This window comes from Phacochoerus africanus, chromosome 9, assembly GCF_016906955.1.
Source record: "Phacochoerus africanus isolate WHEZ1 chromosome 9, ROS_Pafr_v1, whole genome shotgun sequence".
Classification (NCBI taxonomy): Eukaryota; Metazoa; Chordata; class Mammalia; order Artiodactyla; family Suidae; genus Phacochoerus; species Phacochoerus africanus.
The window spans coordinates 8,178,937-8,194,731 of record NC_062552.1 but is presented as its reverse complement, the minus strand read 5'-3'; the positions used below and the strand labels follow the sequence as shown (position 1 = coordinate 8,194,731).

At 44.0% G+C, this 15,795-nt stretch overlaps 1 long non-coding RNA gene across 1 annotated transcript; it reads left to right on the top strand.

Moving 5' to 3' along the window:
- Positions 1-12,513: 12,513 nt before the first annotated feature.
- LOC125136104 (uncharacterized) lies at positions 12,514-14,136 on the top strand. Its single transcript, XR_007137118.1, has 3 exons — positions 12,514-12,695; positions 13,266-13,409; positions 13,571-14,136. It is a non-coding gene; the product is annotated as an uncharacterized LOC125136104 (long non-coding RNA).
- Positions 14,137-15,795: the final 1,659 nt, after the last annotated feature.

Sequence of the window (15,795 nt, the reverse complement as noted above, 5' to 3'; positions counted from 1 at the left end):
TCCTGAGACCATGTTCTTGTATGCGTCTTGGAAGTTTCTGTAGCTAAGAGTACCGTTAGTGGCCCTTGGCTGACCCAGGCTCTGGGCCTGGGGTCTTCATGCTTGACACGCAGAGGTGGTTCACAATTAATAATAGTCTTGTGAAAACCAGGAATTGTTTTTCTTGTTAATTGTTACAAGTCTAGACAGAGGCAAACCCTCCCTGACACGTCCACCAAAATCCCTGAATCCGGGATTTACTCCCTCATTCTGCTCCCCGGCCCCCACCCTGAAGCTTTGACTAACCTGTCCTTGCAGGTAACCATCACCTTTGAGTCCCAAGAGCTGGAACTTTGGCTAAAAGCACAGAAAGGCATCTCCAAGTGGATCATCCACAAAGAAGGATTCCAAGCTCTTCTTAGTGAGTCAGTTCCATTTCCTCATTTGACAAATGGAAAAATATCCTGGCTGATGTAAGATCTCTTTGAGTACACAGATCTATGATTTTTAAATATTGCTCTTTTAAGCATTATTAAACTACTGATACTAACAAATGTTAGCATTTCTTTGTACATTTAATTGATTTCTCATTTTAATTGACTCCGGTTAACACACAAAATGCATGTATGTGTTGGTGACAGTGGTGTGCTAGCAAACTGGGTCTTCAGGGGGAAAAAAGGGAAAGCTCTTACTTGTAGGTAGTTTTGTTTTAGTCATTCTCTCATTTTAGGGCCACCGCACTTGCAGCATATGGAGGTTCCCAGGTTAGGAATCCAATCGGAGCTGTAGCTGCCAGCCTATACCACAACTCACGGCAACGCTGGATCCTTAACCCAGTGAGCGAGGCCAGGGATCGAACCTGTATCCTCATGAATGCTAGTCGGGTTTGTTAACCACTGAGCCACGGCAGGAACTCCTCTTATCTGTAGTATTTGCAGGTTTTCGTGGTGTAGCCTGCCATTGGCAATTTCAGACTGCAAACCTGATGTTACTGAACAACCAAGCAGGGACTTGGGAAGACATGAGTACAGTGGCTCTCGAGAGTCAGCTAAGGCCGCCTCCAGCCACCACCAGCTGGGAATAACCTAAAAAAAGCCCGGATTGGCTGAAGTCTGTTTAAATTCCTCTTACAGTTTTGTTTTCTATATTCTCCTTAGGACACACAAACAGTTATGACAGGTGGATCTAGTCTGACAATAGACACATATTTTGAAATCGACCTGCCATGGGATTAGAAAATAAGGCATGAAAATACTGAAACCAGGTTGGGGTCCAATCACTAGGCTCTTCTCCTGCAGGTCAGAGAATAATGGAAGTAGCTAGGCCATGAAGTTCTCCTATCACTTTAAGCCACTTGACCTCTCACCTACTGGAGTAACATACTGGAGGCGGCCCCATTTCCATCAAACTATTCAGAATTATGTGCCTGGAATCCAGTTCAACCCATGGTCCACAATGTGTGTTCAAAAGCAATAAATAAAATATGAGCGTATTCTGTAACAGGGTCTTGAATTCTAAGCACGAGGATACTCTACAGTTTCTGTTTTGATCAAAACTAAGCGGATACAACAGGCTGTTGGCCAGTTAAGTAGGGAGGAAAGTAATGAGTGATACGCCAGAAAGCAAGATAAACACTATCCACTCCAATGATGCCTAGACTCACTCTGCTGACACTCTAGGTGAGACCAAGTTTACCAACAGCAGAGAGGTTCTGGGAAATCTATAAATACATCTTCTTCAGGGACTTTAACTTATTAAAAACCACACTCAGAAACAGCATCTCTACTAACAAGTAGTGGTCCCTGAGCGTTGACCTAAAATGAAAGCTAAAATGGAAGCCCATAATACTCAACACAATCAGTTTTTTCATCTTTAAAGCAAAGACACCAATGCTTGCTTTTCTGACTGATTATGCAGATCAAGTGAGATAATAAGTGCAGAGTATGAGCAATATGCCTAGAAAGTAATGGAAGTTCAGTAATAATAGATGTTTAATGATTATTACATTCTTTTTTTTTTTTTTGTATTTTTAGGGCTGCACCCATGGTATATGGAAGTTTCCAGGCTAGGGGTCAAATTGAAGCTGTAACTGCCAGCCTATGCCACAGCCACAGCCACGTGGGATCTGAGCCTCATCCACAACCTACACCGCAGCTTACAGCACTGCTGGATCCTTAATTTGCTGAGTGAGGCTAAGGATGGAACCTGCATCCTCATGGGTACTAGTTGGGTTCTTAACCCACTGAGCCACGATGGCAACTCCAACGATTATTACATCCTTTTAAGCCCTTTGAGCCCTGCTGAAAGATCACAGTTTCAGTATTTTTGCCTTTTAAGCTATGGTAAATAGAATAAAGGTAGCATAAAGATATCCACATCCTAATCTCCAAAACCTATGATTGTATTATCTTACACATGGCATAAGGGCCTTGCAGATGTGATTAAGTTAAGGGTGTAATCACCAGGGTCCTTATAAGAGAGAGACAGGAGGGTCAGGATCAGAGGAGGTCTGATGATAGAAGGGGAGGTTGGAGTGATGCAGCTATAAGCCCCGGAATGCTGGCAGCCTCTAGAAGCTGAGAGGCAAGGAATGGATCCTCCCCTGGGACCTGCAGGAGGAACCAGTCCTGCTGACACTGAGACTTCAGCCCACTGGCCTCCAGAACAAATGGTTGCTTTAAGCTGCTACTTTTCTAATAATTTGTTACAGAGGCGACAGGAAACCAGTACATAGACAAACTTAGAAAACTGGGTCATGAGTCCCAGAAGCAGAGCAATCCTTTTCCTCCAACCCCTCCCTGCCCACCACCGCATGTGGGAAGAAAAGATACAGTCTCCTTGGCCTATGACTGTGTCACCTCCTCAGATGAGATTTCTTCAGAGCAGGAAAGTACTGGGCATCAATGGGCCCCAAACCTTCCAAGAACATAAAAGGAATATAACTTATGTCAGGGAGTATAAAAGGAAGTAGGAAAACAGGTGGAGGATTAGTGTGTAAGAAAGTCGTAAGCCATCAGGATTGTTGAACACAAGTGGTGTGTATATCTTTTTTTTTTTAATTTTATAAAGGTTAAGAGCAATGACATAAGTGGATCAGGAAACTTAAGGATTTTCCAAATACATATTAGAGAAGAATTGGAAAATGATGACCTCATCTAGATTATGGCCTGGTCTCCCAAGGAGGAACAAAATCTCCAGCTTAGAACACATTATGGATGTTGTAAAGCATGTGGAAACTATTTGTTAGAAAAGCAGCCTCCTCCTTGCTGGAGTCCCAGGGCTCTTTCGTGACCTCATGGGGAGTATAGCCCAGTCTCCCTAGCCTGTGCTCGCCCCACCCCCTGAGTGTGAGCCACTTTTGTAAACTCCAGAAGGACACGGGTCACTGAAGAGTGTCCTACGTACTCTATGGAGTTGGCAGAGAGACCTGAAGAGAACAGAAAGGGAAGTGACGGTTGCTGGCCATTTGGCTGACACCCTGGGGTCCCGTTTGGTTCTCCTTGTCCTACTTTGCAGAAGGCCCCTGCTGTCCTCTCTTTCAGCAAAATGTTTTTCACACAAAGCTGCTGCTTTAAATGAAAAGACTTTCAGTGGGCTCCATTTACTATGTTTTAATTGCCCTAGCTCAGAAAGCATATGAAAAATAATCATTATAATGATTTTCATTATATGTATGATTGATTTCATTATATATATTACATATAAATATATAAAACATATATAGGAAGGAGTATCTTAGGTAGAATCCAGGTGAAATTGGTTAGCAGTGTGTACTTTTGTAGATTGGATTAGAAAAGCAGTAGGGAGACTTACATTTATTTGTTCATATTTTTAAATAGTGATATTAAGGATATTTTTTCTTTTTTGTTTCACTTAGCCTTTTTTTCCCCAAACACATTTTTCCTTTTGGCTGAAAAAGTGGTAACACTAAAGAGCAGAAAGCAGATAAAGTTCTGGCTGTTCCCACTGAGTTTCCTGAATTAAGTCCTTTTTTCTTACAACCTACTCTTCTGGACTAGTATAGTGAATGGCTGATCTGTCTCATGGATGTGCAGAAGGGGTGCCTCTATTTCAGGTTTTCTAGCATAGGGCTTCTCAGCGTGAAATGGGCAAATGATCCCCCTAGGATCTTATTAAAGTGAAGATCTGATTCAGTCATTCCAAGGCGGGACTGAGATTCTGCATTTCTAACCAGCTCTCAGGGGATGCTGATGCTGCTGGTCCATGGACCAACTATGGGTTGAAAGGGCCCAGACCACTGTCAGACAAGGTATAAGATCATGCATTCTGATTCAGGGATCAGAACACTGAGCACATCAGCAGGTCAGAAGCTTCCCAAAACTAGAACCATGGTCTACCCAAGATCAGACAGTAGATTCAAAAACCAGATTGATAACTGTCAGGGTCCCAGGGCCTCTGAGGCTGGAGGCAGTTGCTTGAGGCCCATAGATCTCAACACTGGGACATTTAGGAAGTGGTACCACACATGCACAAACTGTCTAGGTTTAAACATCAGCTCCACATTTCTTTACTTTTACCATAAATGGAAAGGCTTTCCCTGGGACATCCCCAGGGATCTTATACTGCAGTGTGGTCACTGCTGTTATGCTGATATTACAGTAAGGACTGTGATGCCAGTGAGCTGGAATGTTTGTTCCAAACACCAGGATGTCCAGTTCTTTGTGATTACCCTTCAACAAGAACCTGTGGTATTTTGAAATTGACACACTTATGAAAAATTTAAATACTAGATGATCAGCCAGAATCTGAGGGAATTTCCCACCCTGAGTTGCACATACCAAAACTACCCAAAACACTTCGTAGTGTTTTCCTTTCTATTGCTGGCATGCAAGCAATACAAGCATAGTAGTTTATGCAGGAGATAAGGTATCAATGCTAACCAAGACAAAAGATCAAAACAGGCTTTGTTCTAAGACTCTCTGTTCTGTGGCCAGGGAGTTCATGAAGGATTTCTACTTGCAGGTCCTTGGAGTATGAATCAGATTCCTTTAAGCCCCCAGTGGTTTTTTTCCTATAACCAAGACATTGATAAAGGCGTGACTACCCAATGTTGTCTGTGCCATTGCTTCTCTGCAATTTTAGCCATAAAAAGGCATTTTCCACGGAAGGGGTTTCCCTTCCATAGATGGCAGGGGGCAAATCTCTGCCCTCTGTGTATCTCTGAGCTCTTTACTAGTCTCTTAGGGCCATTCAGATTCAGAATCATAGAATCTGATTTTTAATAAATTTTGGAAATCATGCAGCTCAGTCTCTTCAGTTTAAAGATGAGAAACTCAGGGCCAAGAGGAATGAAGTGACCAAAATCATGCCACCAGTTCGTGGCAGAGCCAGATCCTAAACTGTCTTCTGACCCCAAATCCATGGGTCCACTGCCCTTGGATCATGGCTGTCACTGAGAGCGTCTCCCATCCCACACTTTCTGAAACCTCCCTCATATTCAGATCCACCCACAGTGTATGTGCACCATCTCCAGAGTCACTAACTGAGAATCTGAATATCTAAACCTCATGGGGTCCAAGAGTTAAGTTTACTTCTAACATTGAGTGTGTTTGTAGATGATTCAGTATTCCTAGTTCACATTTTCCTAGTATATAAAATGGTATCGGCAATAGATTCTCTGCTGCTTCTCAAGATTATTAGGAAGGTCATTGAGAAGAAGCACTAGTCTAACAATGATTGTGTGGTTGGGTTTGATGTCCACATACCTGAATTTGATTCTCCATAGGTTGTGCTTTGCCCAAAAAATGCTTGGGTCATGGTGAATAATGGATAGTCACACCCTTAGCCCACTTGCCATGGCAGGGGGCACAGGATTGCATCTTCCTAAAGGATATCTTTTTCTTGACCCAAAGAACATTTTTCATCTTTAACATTTATCATCTGTGACTCGATGCTGGAACTTATTCCCATGTCTTTGGGTGTGGAAAGAGACAAAAAGTCAAGTAACAAGTGAGATAAGAGGAAGAGAGAGATGGGAGGGGAGTATTTGATCTCTTTAAGTGGATCCTCTTAAAGGCATCCTTTTCCTTTACATCTTTGGGTGTTTAATAACACCTAAAATAGTTACTCATAGAGAGAAATTTGCATAAATTTATTCCTAAGAGGGTAAACCTGGGCCAGGAATGGCAGTGGAGGTTTCAACTCGAGGGCTAGGATTGAGATTGCTGTCTCTGCTTCCCATAGTTTCTGCCTTTTCTCATGCTAACCCCTAATATGCCAAGTCAAATTTATAAGTGAACTCTAAACCTTGTATGTTGCTAAATTCATCCCATTCATAATCATTTTCTTCTATTATTTGGAATCTCAAGGAAAATACTACAAACATCTCCCAGAAGCAAGCATACACCACAGAGGATTAATCCTCTGCCCCTGGCCAAAAAGAAGGACTATCTTCCTCTAGAGTCTCTCTTCTTTAGCATCCTTGTCTCCAAGTCTCTCTACCATCACTAGTATCTTTCTGTTTCTTTTGGTCCTAAAGCGCAAATAAAATGTTTATTTCTTGCTCATATCATGGTGCTAAGGATCAAGTGCTTCCCTGGGCATTTCTGCTCCAGGTGGAGAGAGGAACCTGCAGAGGAGCTATTGGGAAGAATTGATATCATGGCTAAAGGGACATTGCTAACTCTCTTCATTCCTTCGTATAGACCCATCTTTTTACCTAGTATCATTTTCCTTCTGTTTTCAGAATTTCCTCTAACATTTATTATAGTGCAAGTCTTCCAGTGGTGGATTCTTTCAACTCTCATACAACTGAAAGAGTCCATTTTACCTTTGTTTTTGAAAGTTAGTTTTGCTGGGTATAGAATTATAATGATTTATAAGTATTCATTATAGTTGCTTGTTTTTCTTTCAACATTTTAAAGTGTTGTTCCACTCTCTTTTAATTTGAATTGTTTCCAAAGAGAAGTCTTAAAATTCTTAACTTTGAACTATATATTTAGTGTATAAGTTTTAAATCTAAATTTAAAAAATTATATTGACTTTGTCCCCACAACCATTTTTACCCCAGGTTGAATCTGATAATAATCTGCCTTGGAGTTATTTTCTTCACATTTTCTCCATTGATTTTTGTTGCGTTTCTGGGTCTTTGAGTTTTTACAGACCCAAGAATGTAAAATGGTTTTCTACAATTTTACGAAAATTTCAGCTATTACTTCTTCAAATATTTTTTCTGTTCCCATCTTTTACAACTCCATTCACACAAAAATAAGGCTACTGAGGGTTGTCCCACAGTTTACTGATACTCTGTTGATGTCTGTTAGTCTTTTTTCCTCTGTTTCATTTTATTGCTAAGTTCTCAAGTTCACCAATATTTTCCTCCAAACTGTCTAATCTGCTGTCAGTGCCATCAGTGTAATTTTATCTCAGACATTATATTTTCATTCAGGTGTTTTATTTTAAACTAGATTTCATGTTTCCCCTCAATGTGACCATGATTTCTTTTATCTTCTTCACCTTAAAGATTGTATTTTAACATTGTGTTTTAATATCTTCTATACGTCTTGCTTGGTGTACCAGTATTGTAGGCTCTGTTACTCTCTACTCAGACAGTCTCTCAGGGTTGGTTTGGCAGCTCATGATCTGTGAAGTAAGTCAGCAAATCTCCCTGAACAAGCGGCAAGATAGCTCACTGCTTGCTGCGGATCCTTAAGTTCAATGTTGCTTACAGTGCAAACCTACAGAGTGAGTGGCATCCATCTGGGCCACGTTGTGTTACTTTGGTGAGAGGTGGCATATACTGCTTGCTATACCATGAGTGCTAGAGTCCTTTTTCTCTGATCTAAGAGTCTCATGGCTCCTGCCTATAGACCTGAACTGTACAGATCAGTTACTGGTATTGAGCTCAACAACATGTGAATTGTTTCTGCAGACATTTGTGTCTGTTACCAGCCTCCTATTTTGTGGGTCTCAGGGCAAAAATGAAAATTGTTTAAAAGCAGGGGTAAAAATGTTGGTGTAGGGAGTATAACAGAAAGCATTTTCCTTTCTCCCAACTTGCCACAGTATTTTTTTATTTGCTCTTTAATATTATTCTAAATAAAGAAAAATAAAAATCTTTAATTATTAGCATGGTTTACCATTCATTTTTACATTGTGCAACCCCAGCTTTAAATGCAAATGTAAGAGCGTGTAACTCATATGCAGACTCACCAAAATTACATAATTTATATTTTGTAGCCCATGGATATATATATATATGTGTATATATATAATTCTTACCGAAAGAGTGGAAGTGCTACACGAAATTAACTCAAATGTTTTTATTTCACTTCTTGATATATACACATCTAACTACTGTCTCTACCTTTGGTTTACTGATGAGTAAGGAAGGACTGAGGGACTGAAAAAAAAACCTTCATGTGCTTTATCTTTCCATTACCTTCTGTCATCATTTTTAGCGTAAGTATTTAGCTAATACAGGAAAGTAATGAGAGTAAGAAAGGACATGATAGGGTGCCTTGGTCATTTGTGTTTCTTAGAAACCATTGCCTTCTTTCTGCATTCCAAGTATGTTCTGGTCCCAGTGGGCAGTGTGCCCTCCTGGTACCATCAGGGCCCCTCCTCCTTCCTTGTCCCCACTTAGTCATAGACGTGCCTACCTTGTAATTGCTTGGGTTCTTCCCTGCACTCTGTCATATCGTGGGTCCTGTGGAATTCTGTGCTCTTGGGGCATCACGAATGCTACACGTGAATGGGCTGCCCATATTTCTCCTAACTACTCAAATCACACACATGCTCTGCTGACCCATTGGACTACGTTTACAAAACATGAGTTCCAATATACCAGTATCAAGGATTTCCAAATGGCAACAGAAGACTGTTAAACCAGGTGTAGCTCCCTTTGACAGCTGCACAGCTCACCCGCTAGTCCTCATCACCAGGCCACAGAGAGCGGGAATGCGGGCCCCTGAACCCCATGAGCTGGGAATTACAATTCTGCATCATGACCGTGCTTTACCCAATGGGATGACTGCAGACACTCTGGCCATCAGAGTCCCTGTGAAATGAGTGTCTCGTATAAGGTATTTGCAGAGGTCCTATTTCTAAAATGATATCATCCTACAAGGGTGAGAAGGCTCCTTAAACCTCTTTATCATGTCCAGCAGATCTTATTGAAGACCTGGAAAGAATTCAAAGGACACACCTGCCACTTTCTTTGGCATTCCCCTCATCTCACTGGTGCTACTTCAAAAAGTGAAAAAAGCCCCACAGCTTTAGAATATATTTGGCAGGAGCAAAATTCTTTCTAGACATTAAGATAAAGTCCATACTTAATTTCCTCTTGAACACTAAAGGTTTTGCAGGTTTTGCAGGCTTTGCATAGAGTAGATTTTAGGCCAGTGTGCAGCCACGGACATACACGCCCTTGACTTTGTCTCGGCGCCCATGTCCGCATGGCGTGGTCCTCAAGGCTGCTGTGTCCCTGGACATGCAGCCTGCCAAGTTCCCTGGTGTCCAGCTGTGCTCCCTGTTCTCGCCTTCTCCTCTGTTCTGCACGTTGCTGGAAGGTCTGCCGGTGTTTCCCTATCAAGCCTGTGGAGGAACATAAACATTTCGCCTTTTCTGGACGAGACTTCCAGTGAGTGTGTGTATGTGTGTGTGCGTCTGACTTCCTAGAAACCAGGGCTGTTTTCTCTTGCCAGGCGCCACAGCGGGCCTTCCTGTGCAGGAGGTCATTTCAATAAGGACTCAGAGCCTAGTAAACGGAGAGAAAAAGGTCATTCTCAGACAGGATGTTGGGAAGACGCCCTGAGTGAGCCTTGCTGGGCCAGAGACGCCAGCGGGACCAAGAATGTGGGCCAGTCCCCCAGGAAGTTATTCAGGAGCCTGCCCTGTATGATAAACAGGCAACCAAAGCCTTTTCTAAACAACGAAAATCACAATGCTCCAAATTCCAGAAAATCCTCAAACAATGACTGGACATTCCTTATCCCCCATTTGCTTATTTGTGCACCAAGGACTTTAAAATAAGCCAGAAACTGGAGACCCGACTTGGGGTTTGAAGCAGGAGTGAAGTGTGTGCAGCTCTGGCAATGGCCTGCTCCCCATTGTCGGTCCTTCTTTGGGAGAGCATGCGTCTCCACTCGCTGTGCCAGCCCTGGTGTCCAGAATCTCCTCTGCTCCCAGTAGCCATCGTGGGCTCAAGGCCAGCATGAAGCAGCTTTAAGCCTGATCAGCAAGACAGGGTCAAAAGGCGGGGAGATGCTTCTGCGGCTTGTGTTACCGCGCACTGTAAATTGGTCAGGTTAGAAAGTTCTTCCTGAGTAAACGAAAAGACTGTTTGGGGAACAAGAATTTCTTTATGTCTGCTTGACTTGAAAGAGTCATCAACGCTCCTTGAAGGTGTATATTTTTCAGTTAAACTGTAATGTACATATGACTATATATACAATATATATGTAGAATATTTCTAAATATAAAATAACAGGAATATCATCCTACAAATACACATAAGTATTTGCAAAAAGTAAAATGTGACTCTGCAGGTAGTGGTGTATGTATCACCACCCCAATATCTGTTTATGGGCAGGACCACTTCTTCACAGGAAGGAACAGAAAAACTGTTTGTTATTTTTCCTACTCATTCAGTAAAGAAATACTCGAACATTTGATTACAATCTTTTCTTCCCCACGCCACCTGCACACCAGATGTCCCTTTACCTGCTCTGTTTTTTCCTCTGGTATTTATAACTTCTAATGTGCCGTGCAGTTTATCGTTTATTGTTTACCATCTGTCTCCCACACTCCCTTCCCTTCCTTACAATTGTTGCTTTCAAAGCAACAATTTTTGTTGTTGTTTCTTTATGTATCCCAAGTACACAGAGTAGTGACTGGCATACATGAGACCCTTAAAATTAATTTTTGAATGAATGACTACATCTGCCTCATCTCCAAAATTCAAAAGCATCAGGTATTTACACAGAACCAACAAACCCTTCTGGTCAATGTGGATCTAAATGGAAGGCTGGAGAGGTATTGGGGTGGAGGAGGGTACTCTCTGGAGAATGGACGTCAAACTCACAGGCATGTGATTAAGATGTGACAAGAGAGGTGTCAGAGTGGGTGTAGAAAAAAACAGGATAGATATTAATAGGACTAATAGAAGAATCTCACACCACCTGAAACAAAACACAGACATGAGCCCCCAGGCCTGTGGGGTCCCCACCCTCAGATGTCTTTGAAGCCAGTTATCTGGAGGGACCGGTTTCCAGAGTCCCTGCTTGTAGGACACAGGCTGCACAGAAAAACTCTTTATAAGCTTCCTGTGCTCTCTTTTTCTGAGATTCCATGAGTCTCTCCATCCATCCCTGGGCAGGAATTCACGCTGCATCAGGCCTCTTGACAGTGCTGGCAGCACAACTGGTGTGAAAGGGACTCTAGACTTGAGTTAAGGAAAGACAGAAGAGGGTGAGGTTGAGGTCAAAGCCGAACGGCCTGGGGAAAGGGCTGGGGGAGGACTGGCTTAGCTCTGCTCACTTGCACTGGTTTCTACCAGATGCATGTTAATTCTGCAGAGCTTTTAGCAAGCCTTTTCCTGGCAGCATCAGATTATCTCCAAGACCAACACTGCATTTTGCAGCTCCCTCCATAGTGATGTAGGAATGGAGGCCTTGGGGAGCCACAGGGCTCAAGAGCTGGAGCCAGGCCATGAGATTGGGTCCATGAGGAGTAAGACAGGAGCTTTGGGGCTGAGACCTTAATTCCATCTCTTTATGAAATATCTATCCTTTTCGTCTACCTGCCCAGCCCATAATTGATGCAAGTCCCTCTTATCTAGTCCCTCTTCTTTCAGTTCCATAAGTTGTGTCTTTTAACGAGGTCAGCAAGACCCTTAAACTACCTTCAGGTTCTCTAAAATATACTTCCATAGGCTGTGGATGTGGGTTCATTTCAAGCTACAAAAATGCATGGAAGACCCTCTTTTGTCATCACTGGGTTACGTGGAACATGCTCTATATTTCATGTCTTTAAGACGGTAATCTTGTTAAGAATGAGGACTATTCTTAATTAAATCATAAATCACCATCCCACCAACAGCAACAAAGTCATTACAAATCTATTTATAGGCAGAGATAGCTTGGAATTCAACTGGGAATTGAATTTGAGGAGGAGGGTCATTTCTGGCTTTCAAGGCAAACTCAGAATGGGGCAGTCCCACTTCTGGTTGGGGGCACTTTCCACCTTGAAAATGCCCTTTAAGTGGAGGCAGGTGGATGACAGCTGTTTAAACTGATCTTTGCATGCAACCCTGGCAACTGACTGAGGTACTGAGCTTGGGTCTCTAGCTGCAAGGGCTTTTGTTTCGAAAAGTTAGAATTAATGGCTTAATTCTTACTTTAATCAGAAGGCCGAGGTTTCTTAAAAGGCTGCTTCCTTTCCTTAATTTTTTTTTTTTAACCTCATTGGCTGCACTCATAGCTGACAGTTCCCAGAGCAGTTCAGTGGCTGCAGCCTCTGTCCTGACCGGGCCAGTGGCCAACTGAATCTTAAACCAGCCTGTGGCCTGTAAACAAGATGTACTGGAATTGAAGGAAAGCTGATGGAAGTGCCTGCCAAGGGGAGGAAGCTGACCACAAGTGCAGAGTCTTTCCTTCCAAGGTTAACTACCCACTGAAGCAATCTAAACTAGCCCTGCCCTTTCTGCACAGGTTTTCATTAGCTGTTTGATCTGCAAAAAACAGAGACTCTACAGGGTAAGGACTGGGGACAGCCTGCCTTGGTTCCCGGGGTTCTAGCAAGCTTGCCAAAGAGCTCAAGGGAGTGGGGGAGAGCATCTGCTTTTTAAAAAGTCTGAAGTGTAAAATTAATATACTATGTCTCGTTTTAGACACATGCAACCCTGCTACCATCTTCCTATTTGAACTATTAGCATGGCTCCTGTCAAAGGCCTACCCCACCCTCTCACCAGCCCAGCTCCACTGCATTCAAGGGGGCAGCTTCCCAGGAAGGCCTTTTGCCCACGGCCAAGGTGACAGGCTCAGAGCAAAGAGGGAAGGCGTGGCTTCTTTCCTCTCCATCCAGTACATTACTCAACATGGATTTCTAAGTTTCGCTTTCACGCCAATTCTAACCATGGCTTGTTTTCCTGGGAGGTTCAGGATTTCTTGGCAGATTATTCCCTAGGAGGCCTCCACTGCTTCCTGGTCCTGATTGCTTTATATTCTGTTTTCAGCCTCTGCACATGATAACCCTTTTGTTCTCAGAGCCCTCATGCTGACACGCCTCCTCCTTTATAATCTCTTTCTGTATATTTATCTCTGCAGGAATGTAGCTCCGAAGAAAGAAAAGGCAGCTACATGTTGTTTGCCTGCAGCCTGGTTGGCTGTTTATGTCTACACAAAGCATTTGCCCCAGAAGGGACGCATACAGCTCTAGGCATCCAAGAAAACAAAGCATCTCAACATCAGGTAACCAAGCCGGGCACACAGGGAATTCACAACACATCTGTTTCTTCCTTTGTATGAGAACAGACGGTGCCTGGGAGTGCCCGAACTCTAGTAGGGAAGAAGGCGGGCATTAGGAGAAGCAAGACAAGTGGTGTTGCAATCTGGATTTCTTCCTTTCCCAGGGCTCCTGCACCCCCGCCCCACTGCCGCCCCGGGGCAGCCAGGCCAAGAATGGGAGTGGATCCTTGACTGGAAAGCTCCAAATTGGAGTCCCGAAGGTTCTGCCCTGGGTTCCTGGAGATGCTGGTTTGTAGATCTGGAAGTCCTGTCTGGCTTCTGACGAGTCCTTTGTAGTTATGCTACCCATTCCAAGTTTTTAAAATAAGGGTGATTAGCAGATGATTCCAAAAGGAAACTTCTGGAAGCTGATAAAAATTGACTCCTTTAGGCTCTGAGGAAGAATGGGGGTTTGCGCTGTTATTCCTCCACAGAGCCTTTTACAGAGGCATGGTGACATTTTAAAAGGCAAGGCAGGGTCTAGAGATTATGATTGTGAAAGATGCTGGCTGGGGCACTCCTGCCTTGAACACAGGGAAGGCAAATGAAGTGCCGGATGCTGCGCTGCCCGTGTTCCCACCCCCATCTCCCTTCCCTCTTTCCCAGTTTCCTGGCCAGCTTAAGTCATCCTGGTTATTGCTGTCTCCAGGGGTTAAATTTCTGACTGCAAATAAAAGGTTTCTCTCTCAGGGCTACTGCTTTGGGTCGTCTCAGCCTATCAATAGAAATACTATCAGCCAAGAATGCCTGGGGCGCCCACCTGGACCCCTGCTATTAACAGGAGCCCATTAATATCTGTGACAGATATTCCCCATTGAAGCCAATATTGAGGCTGGACCAGCCTTGTGGTTCTTATTATGATTGCAGGGGGCACCTCGGTGACAACCGTCATGGAATTTTGAAAACTCACATGTCCTGGAGGGAACACAGCACACTTGAGGCCACACGGCAAGGTCAATGGGAGAGGGAGAGCATGGATCTGGGGTTGAGGGTGGGATGCCAAGGGGTTCCTGGGTTCAACCTTGATTGGTGAATTTACACCGTAAGAGTGGGAATTCAAGTGCAGGGAGGGGAAAGCAGGGGTTAAAAGGGCATCTATTGAGATCACTCAGGGCTTGCTACAAGGGGACTTCATAGGTGGGACAGCTGGCTCTGGTCTAGAAGGGTAGCAGGTAGTGTGTTTTTTGAGATGGATGTCTTTGAAATGATGCCTCAGCAATCTAAAGCTTAACATAGAGTACTTACATTATAATCCAAACACTAGGGAGTTCCCGCCATGGCATAGTGGAAATGAATCCGACTAGGAACCATGAGGTTGCGGGTTTGCTCCCTGGACTCGCTCAGTGGGTTGAGGATCCGGCATTGCCGTGAGCTGTGGTGTAGGTCAGAGACATGGCTCGGATCTGGGGTTTCTGTGGCTGTGGTGTAGGCCGGCAGCTACAGCTCCAACTAGAAGCCTGGGAATCTCCATATGCCATGGGTGCTGCCCTAAAAACAAAAAACAAAACAAAGCAAACAAAAAAAAAAACATGATTTGTCTGGCACTTATACCACAACTACCCAGTTAGAAAGTACCTCTCAGCCAGAAGGCCCGTCCCTTCTAGCTGAGTGCTCTTCTGAAGCTGAGCCCTCACTTGTCTTGTGTGGACAATCTGCCTGACTCCAGACAGCAGCCTATGCTTTCAGTTCTACTCCTGTACGTTACAGATGGTCACTGGCCACTGTCCTCTCCTAGGAGGGTGAATTCTTGACTATCTTACTGCTTTTCTCTGTCACTTCATGTTCTGCAGTCTTAATTAGCTGACATGTGCTCTGACCCAGCTCTCCAGGATAGGATCCAAGCAGGACCCTTATCTGTGTGTGTCTCGTAGACATCTGCCAGCGTAGATGGGGCAGCCCAAGAGTTTCAGAAATTCATGAACAACCTATATATTACTGGGGGTGAGTGGTCCTGGGCTGAATTCCACAGGGATTCTTGACCCTCCGCCTGAATGAAGCCTTTCGGATGGGGTTTGATGAGAATGATCTCACAAGAGAACCAGATTCCTCCATCACCGTATTCTGCCAAAGCCTCCCACAGCGGTAGTCCTGATGCAGTTGAGTTTGGTAAAGAGCGTGGGAAGAACGGAAAGAGATAATGGGTTCCGTCTGAAATCTGTCCGGTTTGAGGTGTCTGTCCCTGGGGGACACCTAGCTAGGCGAGCATCTGCAAGAATGTACAAGAGGGCAGGAGGGGAAGACGGGCCCCAGACCTGCCTGAACGCTCCCCCCCACCATTCAGGCTCCTCCGCTCCCTCCTGCCATGGCTGCCCAAACGCCACTTCCTTAGAGGAGGCCTTTCCTCGTCCTC